We start from the raw sequence: 17500 nt of genomic DNA on the forward strand, positions 1-17500 counted from the left end.
TCTGAGCGGTGTGCACCCCTCAGGGCTCTGAGCGGTGTGCACCCCTCAGGGCGAAATATGTGCGATCCATGACGTTATTCACACCACAAAACACTTGGGGGCAGCATACACATTACAGCACAGTTTGACATAGGGTTTACAGCCACAACAACATACGCTAGAAAAACGAGGGATGAGACAGATGAATGGAGCCAGGTAAAGTCAATATAATAATAGTTTAATTCACTTGCATAATGGAAAAAATAAGAGGAAAAATAAAACTCTGTGAAATCACTGCAGAAAACACCATTTGAGAGAAGGACACTGCAAGAAAAAATAAGAATTAAAGAGCTGGGTCCAGACAAACCTGATGTAATCATCACAAATGTATGTGCAAAAAGTAAAAATTAAGCCATAAGGTGGCAGAGTCATGGCTTTGAGGGTTCTTTTATAAGGACGTTTTGTTTATTTGTTTGTTAATGTTAAAGCCACTGTAGCAAGGTCATGTGGCTTTGAGCCATTGCACTTTTTTATGGCACTGGTCCTTCTGTCTCAGGTTTGTTTCTTTAACCCTATATGAACCTTTTGTTACATTCTGATGTATTTAATAAACCTTAGACAGGCTCCCTTAGTAGATATATTTAATAAACTTTAGACAGGCTCCCTCAGTAGATATTTAATCTATGATACCTAGTGCATGTTTTCTTGATTTTGTTATAGCGCCCTCCCTAGGACAAATGTCACCGGCCGCCACTGCCCCTCAGGGCTCTGAGCGTTGTGCAATGTACGAAATGAAAGCCCGGGCCGGCAGAGACCCACATTGTAAACAACAGTTGAACGAGACCACGTTAAACTTACGAGGATAGTCCCTACTTCCGGGAAGTCTGGAAATGTGGCTTTTCAAAATAAGAGCTCAACTGGGAACAATGCTGGCGTGAATTGGATCCTAATTGTTCAATAAGTGCTAGCAGGCTAAGTGTTTAATAACCGTAACCATGTGTCGTCCTGGTTGCTAGGTTACCATCGAGGTGGTTGACTCCGCCCATCTGACGGAGACAGAGATGGAGATGGACCTGACGGAGGAAGGGGAGGGGCTTAACGGCGGCCAGCGCAACGATTGGTCGGCGACCTCGTCCTCGTCAGACTGGGGGGCGAGCGGCCTGGACCACAGGTATGTCGTCCACTTCCTGTCTTCCACTTCCTGTCTTCCACTTCCTGACGGGTTTTTTTTTTTTTTAACTCAAACTATTTCATGTCCAGGAATTTTTCAACAGCTGCAGGTCTAAAAATAACAAGTTTTATTTGGTTATTAACCCATTCTGACCTGAGATCAGATTCTAAAAATGTCTTCTACATCCTGACAGTTTTCCATTCTGACCTGAGATCAGATTCTAAAAATGTCTTCTACATCCTGACAGTTTTCCATTCTGACCTGAGATCAGATTCTAAAAATGTCTTCTACATCCTGACATTTTTTCATTCTGACCTGAGATCAGATTCTAAAAATATCTTCTACATCCTGACAGTTTTCCATTCTGACCTGAGATCAGATTCTAAAAATGTTCTTCTACATCCTGACAGTTTTCCATTCTGACCTGAGATCAGATTCTAAAAATGTCTTCTACATCCTGACAGTTTTCCATTCTGACCTGAGATCAGATTCTAAAAATGTCTTCTACATCCTGACAGTTTTCCATTCTGACCTGAGATCAGATTCTAAAAATGTCTTCTACATCCTGACATTTTTTCATTCTGACCTGAGATCAGATTCTAAAAATATCTTCTACATCCTGACAGTTTTCCATTCTGACCTGAGATCAGATTCTAAAAATGTTCTTCTACATCCTGACAGTTTTCCATTCTGACCTGAGATCAGATTCTAAAAATGTCTTCTAATGTCAGTCGCTCTTCGATTTAAAAAAAATAGCAGACCTACAAGCTCGTAGTGCGCCACCGAGTGGCGCGCTACGAGCTTGTAGATCTGCTATTTTTCAATAACTAAAGCATAGCATGATGCTAACACCAAAAGGGGTTAAAAGCTATAAGGGCTTCAGCGACTAAACTAAAATATGTACGCTCTTTCTTTAAATGTCACAGGAAGCTGTTCTGGCCTCTGTTCTGGGAATACCCCGACCCTCCTGACCACCAGGGGGCGAAGGAGGAGGAGAACAACAGGCTGGGGGGGAGGATGGGGAGGAGCCGCCAGCCTGGAGGAGGAAGAGGAAGACAACAACTACGACCCCACCCCCCAGGGGGAGGAGCTTGTCCCTCAGAGGGGGCGTGCCACCCCCCCGCTGAACGACGAGGATATCTATGGTGAGTGTCGACGCTAAGCTAGCGACATGAACGCTAAGCTATAGCGACATGAACGCTAAGCTAGCGACATGAACGCTAAGCTATAGCGACATGAACGCTAAGCTAGCGACATGAACGCTAAGCTATAGCGACATGAACGCTAAGCTAGCGACATGAACGCTAAGCTATAGCGACATGAACGCTAAGCTAGCGACATGAATGCTAAGCTATAGCGACATGAACGCTAAGCTAGCGACATGAACGCTAAGCTATAGCAACATGAACGCTAAGCTAGCGACATGAATGCTAAGCTATAGCGACATGAACGCTAAGCTAGCGACTATGAACGCTAAGCTAGCGACATGAACGCTAAGCTAGCGACATGAACGCTAAGCTAGCGACATGAACGCTAAGCTAGCGACATGAACGCTAAACTAGCGACATGAACGCTAAGCTAGCGACATGAACGCTAACGTCACGCACCATGGAAGCAAGCGTCGCCTAGCGACGGGAAGCTAAAATACGCTAAAAATAATATAGTGTTAATTCTGGATTATTGTCGCATTTACTATGAAACTCGCGTCCGTCAGGCCACCATATATGGTTGCCAATCCATCATGCCTCGTGACATCACATGACATCATGGACACCCTTAGATCTCCATATATGGATCCGACCTCGTGACATCATGTGACGTCATGGAGACCCTTAAGGTCTCCATATATATATGGTCATGCCTCGTGACGAGTCACGCCACCATATATATGGCCGTCTCCATATATGAAGATCAGGACACTAACCTCATCAAACCCTGGATAGCCGTACATGGAGAAGACTATAGGATCATCAGCTAGAGATCTGCATATATGGAGCCGGATGTGACCTCATCAAACCCTGTACACTCAAGATACGCTCCATATATGGCCAGATCCATGAATCCATTCCATATGTGGATCTGACCCCCCCCCCCCCATTTCTCGTGTTTGGCACAGGAGGGTTTAACCCATTCTGACCTGAGATCAGATTCTAAAAAATGTCTTCTAATGTCAAACTCGTAGCGCGCCACTCGGTGGCGCGCTATGAGCTTGTAGATCTGCTATTTTTCTATATAGCTAAACGTAACCGATCTACAACGTAACCGATCTACAAGCTCACAATACTTTGAACGTAACCGATCTAAAGGCTCACAATACTTCAAGAGTTTCACTGAAGTACATTTAGAATTTCAGACTTTTACTTGTAACTCAGTATTTCTATATTGCAGTAAGGATGCATTACTTAAACTGTCACACACACACACACACACACACACACACACACACACACACACACACACACACACACACACACAGATAAGGAGACCTACATGTTGTTCTACAAGCGAAAGCTCTTCCAGTTCTTTAGAAACCTTATCTGTCCATTGTCCTCTGTGTGTGTGTGTGTGTGTGTGTGTGTGTGTGTGTGTGTGTGTGTGTGTATTGTTGGAGAGGGGGGGAGGGGTGTCAAATGGGCCACAAAATGTAGTTGGAAAGTGTTTGAAGGTGTTTTGTGTTCTGTTGACTCTCTCTCTCTCTCTCTCTCTCTCTCTCTCTCTCCCTCATGCACGGACAGTGTTATTCGGGCAGATAGTGATCAGCTGGTCCAATCAGACTGCAGATAGTGATCAGCTGGTCCAATCAGACTACAGTAGTGCATTCAGTAAGGCAGGCCTGCATTGGCCGGTTCCCACAGCCGGGGTCGCGACCCCACAGCCGGGGTCGCGGGACAGCGACGGTGGGGTCACCACCGTTATTTGGGGTCGTTGTCGCCAGAGCCTTAGATACAGAGTTACGCAAACTCTGTTCACTTCATGAGGCTTCAGTCCAATGGAGGCTCTCCTACATAGACTTCTATTGGCTTCAGTCCAATGGAGGCTCTCCTACATAGACTTCTCTGTCTCTGTCTCTCTCACTCTCTCTCTCTCTCTCTCTCTCCCTCTCTCCCAGCTCTCTCTCTCTCTCTCTCTCTCTCTCTCTCTCTCTCTCTCTCCCAGCTCTCTCTCTCTCTCACTCTCTCTCCCTCTCTCCAGCTCTCTCTCTCTCTCTCTCTCTCCTCTCTCTCTCTCTCTCTGTGGACATTGATCCTTCCAGTTTCTGTGTTTGTTCTAAATGCTCCGTTAACTTACAAGTGACTTTAATAGACCTCAAGGACAACACACACACACACACACACGCACGCGCACACACGCACACACACACACACACACACACACACACACACACACACACACACATACATACACACACACACCATCAGGGACAATGTGTGAATGTGTGATATCCATTGAGATAACTGGCTGAGAGGCGTGGTATAACCCCTAGGTTTTATTAATTTATAAAACAGTTACATATAGTGTCTCTGTAACTGCAGTAAGCATGAGGCATTATGTGAAAAATATATCAGATCTACACAATGCTCGTAGCGCGGGCACCGAGTGCTTTGTGTGTAGATCTGATATTCTTGAAAGATCTTGAAAATGTGGCGCTTGAAATGATGAGCATTATCCCATTCTGACCGGGGCACCCATTTTGGTGTTAGCATCATGTCATGCTTTAGCTATTGAAAAATAGCAGATCTACAAGCTCATAGCGCGCCACCGAGTGGCGCGATACGAGCTTGTAGGTCTGCTATTTTTGAAAAATTCGAAGAACGACTGACATTTTTAGAATCTGATCTCAGGTCAGAATGGGTTCATCAGACCAGTGTGTGTCCAGTGGAAACCTCGTATGAATCTGATCTCAGGTCAGAATGGGTTATTGGCCCAAAGCCTGTTCATGAAGTATTCAATCAATCAATAAACAGCCTATACCCTATAGTCTGTTTGTCACGACTGCATGAGATGAGAACACACATTTAATGTAGATATAATTAATTTGTTGCTGGTGAAAACGGATTCAATAATGTGTATTATTCTGAGGCCGATTCCGATGGTCATCCAGTCCTGGGGTCTAAAGGGTTAACTCTTAAACGTCTGGCCAATCAGACGACCCTGATCCAGGAAGACCCTCTTTGATGTTTCTGACTCTGAGAAGATGACTTTCACTCCCACTGTCCCCCCCCCTTCCCCTCCCCCTCCCCCTCCCTCCTCCCTCCTCTAATGTCTCTGAGGTCCCACTACGACCCCCCCCCCCCACACACACACACACACACACACACACACACACACACACACACACACACACACACACACCAGTCTCTCCCAGCCTCTCCTTCATTGCGTAACACACACATGGTTCACAGGAATTCAACCAGGGAACACTTCAAAGTGCCACGGATGAAATATACCACCTGCCTTTGTAGTTTCCCCCCCCCCCCTCCTCCCCCCCCTTCCCCTCAAACCCCCCCCCCCCCCCTCCTCCTCCCCCTCCTCCCCCCTGAACTGCAGCAGCCAATGAGGTCGCTCCAATGAACTGCATATTTTATAATATCTTTTTTTTTTCCTATACATTTTTATCCCACGATTTTGTAACCCAGTTTTATTTTCACCCAGTGCCAATTATCTAATGTAATCCTGGGCGCTACACTTCCTCTGCCAACCTGGGGGGGGCAGCGGACTGACCTCATGCCTCCTTCTATGCATGAGGAGTCCAAGCTGCTTCTTTTCACCTGACGGAGGGGAATTTCCCCGGCCGGACGTAACGCGTGGAAGGGACTTATTCCGACCAGTTCCTTTCCCCTCCATCAGGCGCCCCGGCTGGCCAGGGGGAGGCAGTTTAGAGACCAGGATTACGGCATGTTTTTGTGAGGGTACCTACCCTAGGGGACACGGGGAGAACATGTGAGGGTACCTACCCTAGGGGACACGGGGGAGAACATGTGAGGGTACCTACCCTAGGGGACACGGGGAGAACATGTGAGGGTACCTACCCTAGGGGACACAGGGAGAACATGTGAGGGTACCTACCCTAGGGGACACGGGGAGAACATGTAAGGGTACCTACCCTAGGGGACACGGGGAAAACATGTGAGGGTACCTACCCTAGGGGACACGGGGAGAACATGTGAGGGTACCTACCCTATAGGGGACACGGGGAGAACATGTGAGGGTACCTACCCTAGGGGACACGGGGAGAACATGTGAGGGTATCTACCCTATAGGGGACACGGGGAGAACATGTGAGGGTATCTACCCTAGGGGACACGGGGAGAACATGTGAGGGTACCTACCCTAGGGGACACGGGGAGAACATCTGAGGGTACCTACCCTAGGGGACGCGGGGAGAACATGTGAGGGTACCTACCCTAGGGGAGACGGGGAGAACATGTGAGGGTATACCTGCCCTAGGGGACACGGGGAGAACATGTGAGGGTACCTACCCTAGGGGAGACGGGGAGAACATGTGAGGGTACCTACCCTAGGGGACACGGGGAGAACATGTGAGGGTACCTACCCTAGGGGACACGGGGAGAACATGTGAGGGTACCTACCCTAGGGGACACGGGGAGAACATGTGAGGGTACCTACCCTAGGGGACACGGGGAGAACATGTGAGGGTATCTACCCTAGGGGACACGGGGAGAACATGTGAGGGTACCTACCCTAGGGGACACGGGGAGAACATGTGAGGGTACCTACCCTATAGGGGACACGGGGAGAACGTGCAAACTCCACACAGAAAGGCCCTATCGCCTAATATCTATATGGTCACAATGGTATACTGATCCCAGACTCCTCCCTCTCTCTCCATCCAATCAGAGTTCGAGGAGGCGTGGTCAGAGTGGAGCCCCTGCAGTGTGACCTGTGGTCGTCACGGTAACCAGAAGCGCGTGCGTTCCTGCGGCTACGCCTGCACCGCCACCGAGGCGCGCTCATGTGACCTCAGCGGCTGCCACGGTGAGTCATGTGACCTGAGCGGCTGTCACGGTGAGTCATGTGACCTGAGCGGCTGCCACGGTGAGTCATGTGACCTCAGCGGCTGCCACGGTGAGTCATGTGACCTCAGCAGCAGTAGGTCATGTGACCAGGGGTCCTGGAGGGTGTGGCCTATAGGGGGTGTGGCCTATTGGGTCCACCAGTGTTGTTGTTACTTCATGTCGTTTGTTGTTGTTGTCCAATCAGGTGACATCCTGACCGCGACGGAACTTCCTCCTGTTCAGACGACCAACAGCACACACCCCCTGGACACTGGTAACACGCACACGCACACACGCACACACACACACACACACACACACACACACACACACATATGATGAATTCCTGTTATGTTTTTTAACTACATAGAAGTGTCTATTTGTATGTCTCTAAATGTTTTGATGAATCGAACAATGTGGACCCTGTTGTAAACAAGTGTAATGCTCAATTGGGTCGTCCACTTACAGTTAACAGTCTCTGTATTGAGTTTGTGCTTGAAATGTTACTTTAATTCTGCAAACTGTTAATAAATATTTCAATCAATCAATCAATCAAAACACACACACACACACACACACACACACACACACACACACACACACACACACACACACACACACACACACACACACACACACACACACACACACACACACACACACACACACACACGCACGCACGCACGCACACATCAAATGGTGGTCTGGGGCTCACATGGTCCTTGTCCCCCCAGACGTGGACAGCTGTGAGAAGTGGCTGAGCTGCAAGAACGACTTCCTGCGTCAGTACCTAGACCAGGTGAGCTCCTCTCGTCTCCTCTCCTCTCCTCTCCTCTCCTCCCCTCTCCTCTCCTCCCCTCTCCTCTCCTCTCCTCCCCTCTCCTCCCCTCTCCTCCCCTCCTCCCCTCTCCTCTCGGTTTTGAAGGAGTCTAGGGACTCTTAATGACAGTTGTATTCTGTCAGGTTCTGACGGAGCTGCCCGGCTGCCCGTGCTCCTACCCGTCCGAGGCGGTGTACGGCTCCGTGGTGCTGCCGGAGCCCCGCCTCCGGCGCCCGGCCCGCTGGCGGGACGCCTCGGGGCCGCGGGAACGCCTGGACATCTACAAGCCGTCGGCGGTGTTCTGCCTGCGCTCGCTGCTGTCCTACGACAGCCCCACGCTGGCCGCGCAGCACTGCTGCTACGACGCACGCCTGGAGCTCATCACCCGCGGGAAGGGGGCCGGGGCGCCGGACCTCATCAGCACCGACTTCAGCCCCGAGCTGCACTATAAGGTACACTTAGAGTACTTACAATTTACAATTTACAATTTAGGCATTTAGCAGACGCTCTTAATCCAGAGCGACTTACATTAAGCAAGAACAAGAAAAGCATGGGAATACATCACATAAAAACATTTATCATGAAACATGTGTAAGCTAAGAACGTAACAGTGGAAATATCTATGTAATGAAGCTATACATATAAACTTTACATCTATACTATGCTATACATAATGTACTATGACGTGCTATGACTACATACAATGCAATTATAGTGCTGTCTACATAACATGCTATAAGTCTGTATCAAATGCTATCTAAGTCTACAGAAATGCTATCTAAGGGGGTGGGGTAAGTGCTATGGGCCACGATGGAGTCTGAAAAGGTGCGTTTACAGACTACGGCGGAAGATTGGGAGTGATGCTGCAGTTCTGACTGCGACGGGAAGTGCATTCCACAGTTTTGGAGCCAGAAGGGAGAAGAGTACTTAGAGTAGCCCCACCCCCACCCCATCAGTTCAGTGGTCAAGGGGTCAAGGGTCAAGGACCTCCAGAATTATATGTACAGTGTTAGGGTTAGGGTTCAGCAGTTCAGTGGTCAAGGGTCAATGTGGTCAAAAGACATGCGGTCCAGGTCTTAATGGTTAATGTGGTTAAAAGACATGCGGTCCAGGTCTTAATGGTTAATGTGGTTTAAAGACATGCGGTCCAGGTCTTAATGGTTAATGTGGTCAAAAGACATGCGGTCCAGGTCTTAATGGTTAATGTGGTTAAAAGACATGCGGTCCAGGTCTTAATGGTTAATGTGGTCAAAAGACATGCGGTCCAGGTCCTTAATGGTGTAATGTCGCCCCCTACAGGTGGACGTGCTGCCGTGGATCCTGTGTAAAGGAGACTGGAGTCGTTTCCACTCGGTGCGACCGCCCAACAACGGCCTGGCCTGTCCCCAGAACCCCCCCACAGACCGCTACGAGGAGGAGCTACGGGAGGCCCGGGAGTACTGAGGGGGAGGGGCAAGGGGCGGAGCTACGAGGAGGAGGCGGAGCTATTGGGAGGCCCAGGAGTACTGAGGGGGAAGGGGCGGAGCTACGAGGAGGAGGCGGAGCTACGGGAGGCCCAGGAGTACTGAGGGGGGGGGGGCAAGGGGCGGAGCTATGAGGAGGAGGCGGAGCTACGGGAGGCCCAGGATTACTGAGGGGCAAGGGGCGGAGCTACAAGGAGGAGGCGGAGCTACGAGACACCAGGGAGTTCTGACTCTGCATGCACTGAGTCTGACAGCACTGGTCCCGACCGCAGAGCAGAGCAGAGAAAGGCTCGCTGGCTGCTCTGCTGTCTGCAGATAGACTGTTGTGCTCTCCGTGAGGAAAGCTTGACATGCCAAAGAACTATCTCATCATCATTGACATGCAGAAAAAGTAGGCTACTGTTTTCAATAGCTTTGTGACTGACCGATGAGAAGCAGATTGTATTGTCTGCAAAGGAACTATGTGTCTGTCACAAATAAAAGTTCTGTCCTGCAAGCCCATGTCATGTCAACAACACAGACAAGGCAGCTGTGCGCGAGGTGAGTCCTGCAAATTAAATTGACCCAATATTATTTTGTACAACCTACAGTAGCAAAGAATAAGATAATGGTTTGGAGAATAGGCTGGTCTCTCTTTTTACAAGAGATAAGCCATTGCATACAGGTTCTTAAACTTTAATTTCAAGGACCCCCATAACTCTTTGTAAACAAATACCAAAATGTAATGATGTAAACAAATCAGGTCAGATCTGAAGCCATTTTATTTGGCGTTAGGAACCCGTTGTGACAGCATGCCCTTCCTGACGTCCACGATACCCCATCTGAAGATATTTAAGGCCCTATTTTGAAACAAAAACATTTTTGAATAGTTCAACTAGCCGATTTACAAGCTCACGTGTGGATGTAGATCAGCCCCCTCAAGGAACCACGAGGGTCCCTGGATCACACCTTTGAGAGCCACTGTTTTAAATAAATACATAACTAATACAGAGCATATTTGATCAAATTCAGGAGCCAAACTTTTTTGACAAATTAATTTAATTCAAACGCGCACGACACATGCACATCCACGACATGCATGCACACGTGCACGCGCATGCATGTGTCCTCTTTTTGGTCATTCAGAATATGGTATTGCAGGACTTCGTCTGAAACGCTACTTCTGCTTTCTGCTGCTCTGATTGGCTCCGGAACCAGGAAGTAGAGGTTGTACTTCCTCCGGGTACATCGTGCTCTGGTGAGCAGCTTTTCGTGAAGGTCTGACGAGCGAAACGTCGACTTGACAAAGAGCGACATTGGTTTTTTTCTTCGTCTTCCGATCATTTGCACCTTTTTGTCGCCAAGCGTCGAGGTGGGCGTCGGCCTGTCGCCAAGCGTCGAGGTGGGCGTCGGCCTGTCGCCAAGAGCAACTTTCACGGAAATGAATAGTTGTGCCGTCCGTTCTCTGGACATATCCATAAAAACACTATGCTCTAACGCAGCGCACCGTGAATCCAGCATCTTGGCCACAGCGCCCCCCTGTGTACTTCCTGGGTACTTCAAGCAGAACTTGTTTTGGGAGAGGAGCGACCGATCATCATCATCATCATCATCATCGTCGTCGTCATCAGTGTCACGTTCCGTCCGCCTCTGATTGGTCAGTATCGACCACGAGAATAGGTTCTCGTTATTTCGGCGAGTCGGTTTCGTGCAGACGGCAACGCAGACGACACCACAATTTCGCCGTTGGGCGGAATGATGCGAATTCACATTTCACACATAGTGATATTGGTATAGATGCATATCGCCCCAGGGGGCAGATAGTGATATATTAGTATAAAAGCATATCGCCCCAGGGGGCAGATAGTGATATATTAGTATAAATGCATATCGCCCCAGGGGGCAGATAGTGATATATTAGTATAAATGCATATCGCCCCAGGGGGCAGATAGTGATGTTGGTATCGTTACGCAAGGCAGAGTCACGCACCCCAAAGAGTAGCAGATCCACCAGTTTGTAGATCTGCTATTTTCATCATATCATAGAGTAGCAGATCCACCAGCTTGTAGATCTGCTATTTTCATCATATTATCATAGAGTAGCAGATCCACCAGCTTGTAGATCTGCTCTTTTCGTGCACATATAGCCTAGTATACAACAGGAATATTCTTAAAAACTCAATGACTGCCAACGACGTGTTTAACGCCTTTTAAAAAATATATATAGATTATAATTTTTATTTTTTTTATCGATATATAATGGCGGTCTGAGCCTTTTGGCGCCCCCTGGTGGCGATGAATGAGTAGGTCAATCAACAAACTCTGGATTATTTTATAGACGTTGTTGTTGTTGTTGTTGTTGTTGTTGTTGCTGCTATTTATGTTCCGTGGATGAACTTCCTGTCTCTTTATTTCTTCTTCCTGTATTTATTTATTCAGGGAAGCTCGTTAAGATCAACGACGTCCTGATCGTCACAGCGTTATTAATAAACAATACATGTAATGAAAAATACAACGACGTCCTGATCGTCACAGCGTTATTAATGAACAATAATGAACAATACAACGACGTCCTGATCGTCACAGCGTTATTAATGAACAATAATGAACAATACAACGACGTCCTGATCGTCACAGCGTTATTAATGAACAATAATGAACAATACAACGACGCAAATAAATCTAGTGTTACAGAACGGGTGCAGTCTCTATACAGTATGTCACCCTGTGTCCTCATAACAGAACAGTCTCTACAGTATGTCACCCTGTGTCCTCATAACAGAACAGTCTCTCTACAGTATGTCATCCTGTCCTCATAACAGAACAGTCTCTACAGTATGTCATCCTGTCCTCATAACAGAACAGTCTCTATACAGTATGTCACCCTGTCCTCATAACAGAACAGTCTCTATACAGTATGTCACCCTGTGTCCTCATAACAGAACAGTCTCTACAGTATGTCACCCTGTGTCCTCATAACAGAACAGTCTCTCTACAGTATGTCATCCTGTCCTCATAACAGAACAGTCTCTACAGTATGTCATCCTGTCCTCATAACAGAACAGTCTCTATACAGTATGTCACCCTGTCCTCATAACAGAACAGTCTCTATACAGTATGTCACCCTGTGTCCTCATAACAGAACAGTCTCTACAGTATGTCACCCTGTGTCCTCATAACAGAACAGTCTCTACAGTATGTCACCCTGTGTCCTCATAACAGAACAGTCTCTACAGTATGTCATCCTGTGTCCTCATAACAGAACAGTCTCTACAGTATGTCACCCTGTGTCCTCATAACAGAACAGTCTCTACAGTATGTCACCCTGTGTCCTCATAACAGAACAGTCTCTACAGTATGTCATCCTGTGTCCTCATAACAGAACAGTCTCTACAGTATGTCACCCTGTGTCCTCATAACAGAACAGTCTCTATACAGTATGTCACCCTGTGTCCTCATAACAGAACAGTCTCTACACAGTATGTCACCCTGTGTCCTCATAACAGAACAGTCTCTATACAGTATGTCACCCTGTCCTCATAACAGAACAGTCTCTATACAGTATGTCACCCTGTGTCCTCATAACAGAACAGTCTCTATACAGTATGTCACCCTGTGTCCTCATAACAGAACAGTCTCTACAGTATGTCACCCTGTGTCCTCATAACAGAACAGTCTCTACAGTATGTCACCCTGTGTCCTCATAACAGAACAGTCTCTACAGTATGTCATCCTGTGTCCTCATAACAGAACAGTCTCTACAGTATGTCACCCTGTGTCCTCATAACAGAACAGTCTCTACAGTATGTCACCCTGTGTCCTCATAACAGAACAGTCTCTACAGTATGTCATCCTGTGTCCTCATAACAGAACAGTCTCTACAGTATGTCACCCTGTGTCCTCATAACAGAACAGTCTCTATACAGTATGTCACCCTGTGTCCTCATAACAGAACAGTCTCTACACAGTATGTCACCCTGTGTCCTCATAACAGAACAGTCTCTATACAGTATGTCACCCTGTCCTCATAACAGAACAGTCTCTATACAGTATGTCACCCTGTGTCCTCATAACAGAACAGTCTCTACAGTATGTCACCCTGTGTCCTCATAACAGAACAGTCTCTACAGTATGTCACCCTGTGTCCTCATAACAGAACAGTCTCTACACAGTATGTCACCCTGTGTCCTCATAACAGAACAGTCTCTATACAGTATGTCACCCTGTGTCCTCATAACAGAACAGTCTCTACACAGTATGTCACCCTGTGTCCTCATAACAGAACAGTCTCTATACAGTATGTCACCCTGTGTCCTCATAACAGAACAGTCTCTATACAGTATGTCACCCTGTGTCCTCATAACAGAACAGTCTCTCTGCAGTATGTCACCCTGTGTCCTCATAACAGAACAGTCTCTACAGTATGTCACCCTGTGTCCTCATAACAGAACAGTCTCTACACAGTATGTCACCCTGTGTCCTCATAACAGAACAGTCTCTACAGTATGTCACCCTGTGTCCTCATAACAGAACAGTCTCTATACAGTATGTCACCCTGTGTCCTCATAACAGAACAGTCTCTCTGCAGTATGTCACCCTGTGTCCTCATAACAGAACAGTCTCTATACCCTGTGTCCTCATAACAGAACAGTCTCTACAGTAGTCATCCTGTGTCCTCAAAAGGTACTCACAGTTTTAACCTGAGTAAAGTATAAGTGTCAATAGAGCTGGTATATGCGTGACATCATCAAACCTGCATGTCATTCCCCCCCCCCATCTCTCTCCCCATTTCCTGTCCGCCTACCGTCTGTTCTACTGTCTGTCTGTCTGTCTGTCCTACTGTCTGTCTGTCTGTCTGTCTGTCAGCATACTGTCTGTCCCTCCATGAGAAATAATATAAAATAAAAGCAAAAGCCACAAAAACACCCATTTAAAATGTATTCTAAAGTATTAAATTATGTTTAAAATGTATTCTTAAGTATTAAACGATGGTTAAAATCTATTCTAAACTATTAAATGATGGTTAAAATCTATTCTAAAGTATTACATGATGTTTAAAATCTATTCTAAAGTATTAAAACGATGGTTAAAATGTATTCGGTCTGAGTGGATTAAGACCAGAGTAATGGATCTCTGTGTGTTGAGTTGGATTGGAAGTGAGGATTACAGACCAGAGTAATGGATCCCAGCGTTAGCCCGGGTCACCCCCCCTCCCAGCCCCCCGCACACACACACTCACACGTGCACACACACACATGCACACGCACACACACTCACACAGCTGGATAAACGGTGGGATTTCTGCACATTAGCAGCTCCGGTCCGGCGGTCCCTGGCCACTCCGCCTCGGGTTTCACTCACGCACAGTTCTCATAGCGTCCAGGCCTGGTGTAATCAGAGAGAGGGTGTGTGTGTGTGTGTGTGTGTGTGTGTGTGTGTGTGTGTGTGTGTGTGTGTGTGTGTGTGTGTGTGTGTGTGTGTGTGTGTGTGTGTGTGTGTGTGTGTGTGTGTGTGTGTGTGTGTGTGTGGTGTGTGTGTGTGGTTTGTGTGTGCGGTGTGCGGGGTCTGTGTGTGGTGTGTGTGCGGTGTGTGTGTGTGTGTGTGTGTGTGTGTGTGTGTGTGTGGGGACAGATGGATAGGTCAGTGAAGTGTGTCCTAGAGTTGAGTTATTGACTCTGGCCTCTCTCTGAAAACTGTTATTCTGAGAGCAGAGAAATCTAGTCCCCCCCCCCCTCTCTCTCTCTCTCTCTCTCTCTCTCTCTCACCCTCACCCTCACCCTCACCCTCTCTCTCTCTCTCTCTCTCTCCCTCACCCTCACCCTCTCTCTCTCTCTCTCTCTCTCTCTCTCACCCTCTCTCTCTCTCTCTCTCTCTCTCTGGATAATGTCAAACGTAACTATTCTGTGTTCGGCTGATAAACATGCCAGCAATCAGTGCATGAATGTGTGTATCAATCATCAGGGTGCGTGCACACACACACACACACACACACACACACACACACACACACACACACACACACACAAGTTTGTTTTTCAGATCACACTTTCAGATCACACACACACTGTGTGTGTGTGTGTGTGTGTGTGTGTGTGTGTGTGTGTGTGTGTGTGTGTGTGTGTGTGTGTGTGTGTGTGTGATCTGAAAGTGTGATCTGAAAAACAAACTTTCCACATGTAAACAACACCACAACAACTTTTAATTTTTAATTCACTGTAACTCTGCTGACTACATCACACACACACACACACACACACACACACACACACACACCACACACACACACACACACACACCACACACCACACCACACATCACACACACACACACACACACACACACACACACCACACATCACACACACACACACACACACACACACACACACACACACACACACACACACCACATCACACACATCCACACACACACACACACACATGCTTTATGGCTGTTGGAGGGGCAGTAAATAGTGGAGGTGTGTGTGTGTGTGTGTGTGTGTGTGTGTGTGTGCGCGCGCATGCATGTGTAAAACATTTAGAGACCAGATGTCTCGGTATTCTGCTGGAGTGCTTACAACGCACGCGCGCACACACACACACACACACACACACACACACACACACACACACACACACACACACACACACAGTTTAGTGCAGTTTTTCTCAAAGCGTTCAGGTCGTGACCCAAAAGAGAGATTTAATAGACGTTTGCAAAATGTAGTGAAAACCGCAGATCTACAAGCGCATAAAGTAATGTTTCACTTTGTGAGCTTGTAGATCTGCTATTTCCACCACTCCTTAATCTGGGTACAGCCCCCCCCCCCCCCCCCCCACACACACAGCAGACGCTGTGTGAGTACATTATGTAGATTATGTGCATGTTGTGCAGTTTATGAATAAATGTAGGAAAATATTTTTTTTCGTACTGTGAGATGTGCGAGATGATCTGAACAGAACAGACACTGTTCCTCACATTAGAGCACCTCATGACGGACGTTAACACAGCCCTGTGGGCGTGCCTGCGTGCGTGCGTGCCTGCGTGCGTGCGTGCGTGCGTGCGTGCATGCGTGCGTGCGTGCCTGCATGCGTGCGTGCGTGCGTGCGTGCCTGCGTGCGTGCGTGCCTGCGTGCGTGCGTGCCTGCGTGCGTGCGTGCGTGCGTGCGTGCGTGCGCATGTTTGTTTACATGCAGTGCCATTTCCGAGAACTGATTTAATGTATTCACACCCACTGCAAATATACTGAGACAGTTTTAATCTGTATCCTGTATTCATACTCAGTACTCTGTCCTGTATTCATACTCAGTACTCTGTCCTGTATTCACACACACTTCACAAGTGTAAATAATGTATTTCTTGTTTTTGTTTTTGTTATTTTCCATACCTATGTTTGATTACTTTGTCTTAATATTTGTATATTACTATTTGTTTAAATTGTATATTAACTTTGGTGAGAACCACTTATAAGCCCTCCCTGGGTTTCTTTTCTCACCTGCACACACTTCTTTTATTGATTGTTACCTTTTTGTACTGTTTTTATTGTGCGAAATAAACTAAACTAAACTAAATACTCGGTACTCTGTCCTGTATTCATACTCAGTACTCTCTGAACAGCCACTGCACCGACCGCTGAGTCGGTTAAAGTTATTGAACAGCCTCTGAGTTGGTTAAAGTTATTGAACAGCCTCTGAGTTGGTTAAAGTTACCTTTGAACAGCCTCTGAGTTGGTTAAAGTTACCTTTGAACAGCCTCTGAGTTGGTTAAAGTTACCTTTGAACAGCCTCTGAGTTGGTTAAAGTTATTGAACAGCCTCTGAGTTGGTTAAAGTTATCTTTGAACAGCCTCTGAGTTGGTTAAAGTTATTGAACAGCCTCTGAGTTGGTTAAAGTTACCTTTGAACAGCCTCTGAGTTGGTTAAAGTTATCTTTGAACAGCCTCTGAGTTGGTTAAAGTTATCTTTGAACAGCCTCTGAGTTGGTTAAAGTTACCTTTGAACAGACACTGAGTCGGTTAAAGTTATCTTTGAACAGCCTCTGAGTTGGTTAAAGTGACCTTTGAACAGCCTCTG

The 17500-nt window shown here is 47.1% G+C and overlaps 1 pseudogene across 1 annotated transcript in view; it reads left to right on the forward strand.

The window, feature by feature from the left end:
• The window catches only part of LOC308329614 (isthmin-2-like), a 20534-nt pseudogene extending 8589 nt beyond the window's left edge, over window positions 1-11945 (forward strand). The window contains exons 3-9 of the transcript XR_013966234.1: window positions 996-1150; window positions 2077-2295; window positions 7010-7147; window positions 7373-7441; window positions 7902-7966; window positions 8131-8439; window positions 9287-11945. The product of XR_013966234.1 is annotated as an isthmin-2-like (transcript). The remainder of the gene's footprint in view (window positions 1-995; window positions 1151-2076; window positions 2296-7009; window positions 7148-7372; window positions 7442-7901; window positions 7967-8130; window positions 8440-9286) is intronic.
• The last annotated feature ends 5555 nt before the right edge of the window (window positions 11946-17500 follow it).

Source organism: Protomyctophum bolini (assembly GCF_963924005.1).
Source record: "Protomyctophum bolini genome assembly, chromosome: 15".
Taxonomy (NCBI): Eukaryota; Metazoa; Chordata; class Actinopteri; order Myctophiformes; family Myctophidae; genus Protomyctophum; species Protomyctophum bolini.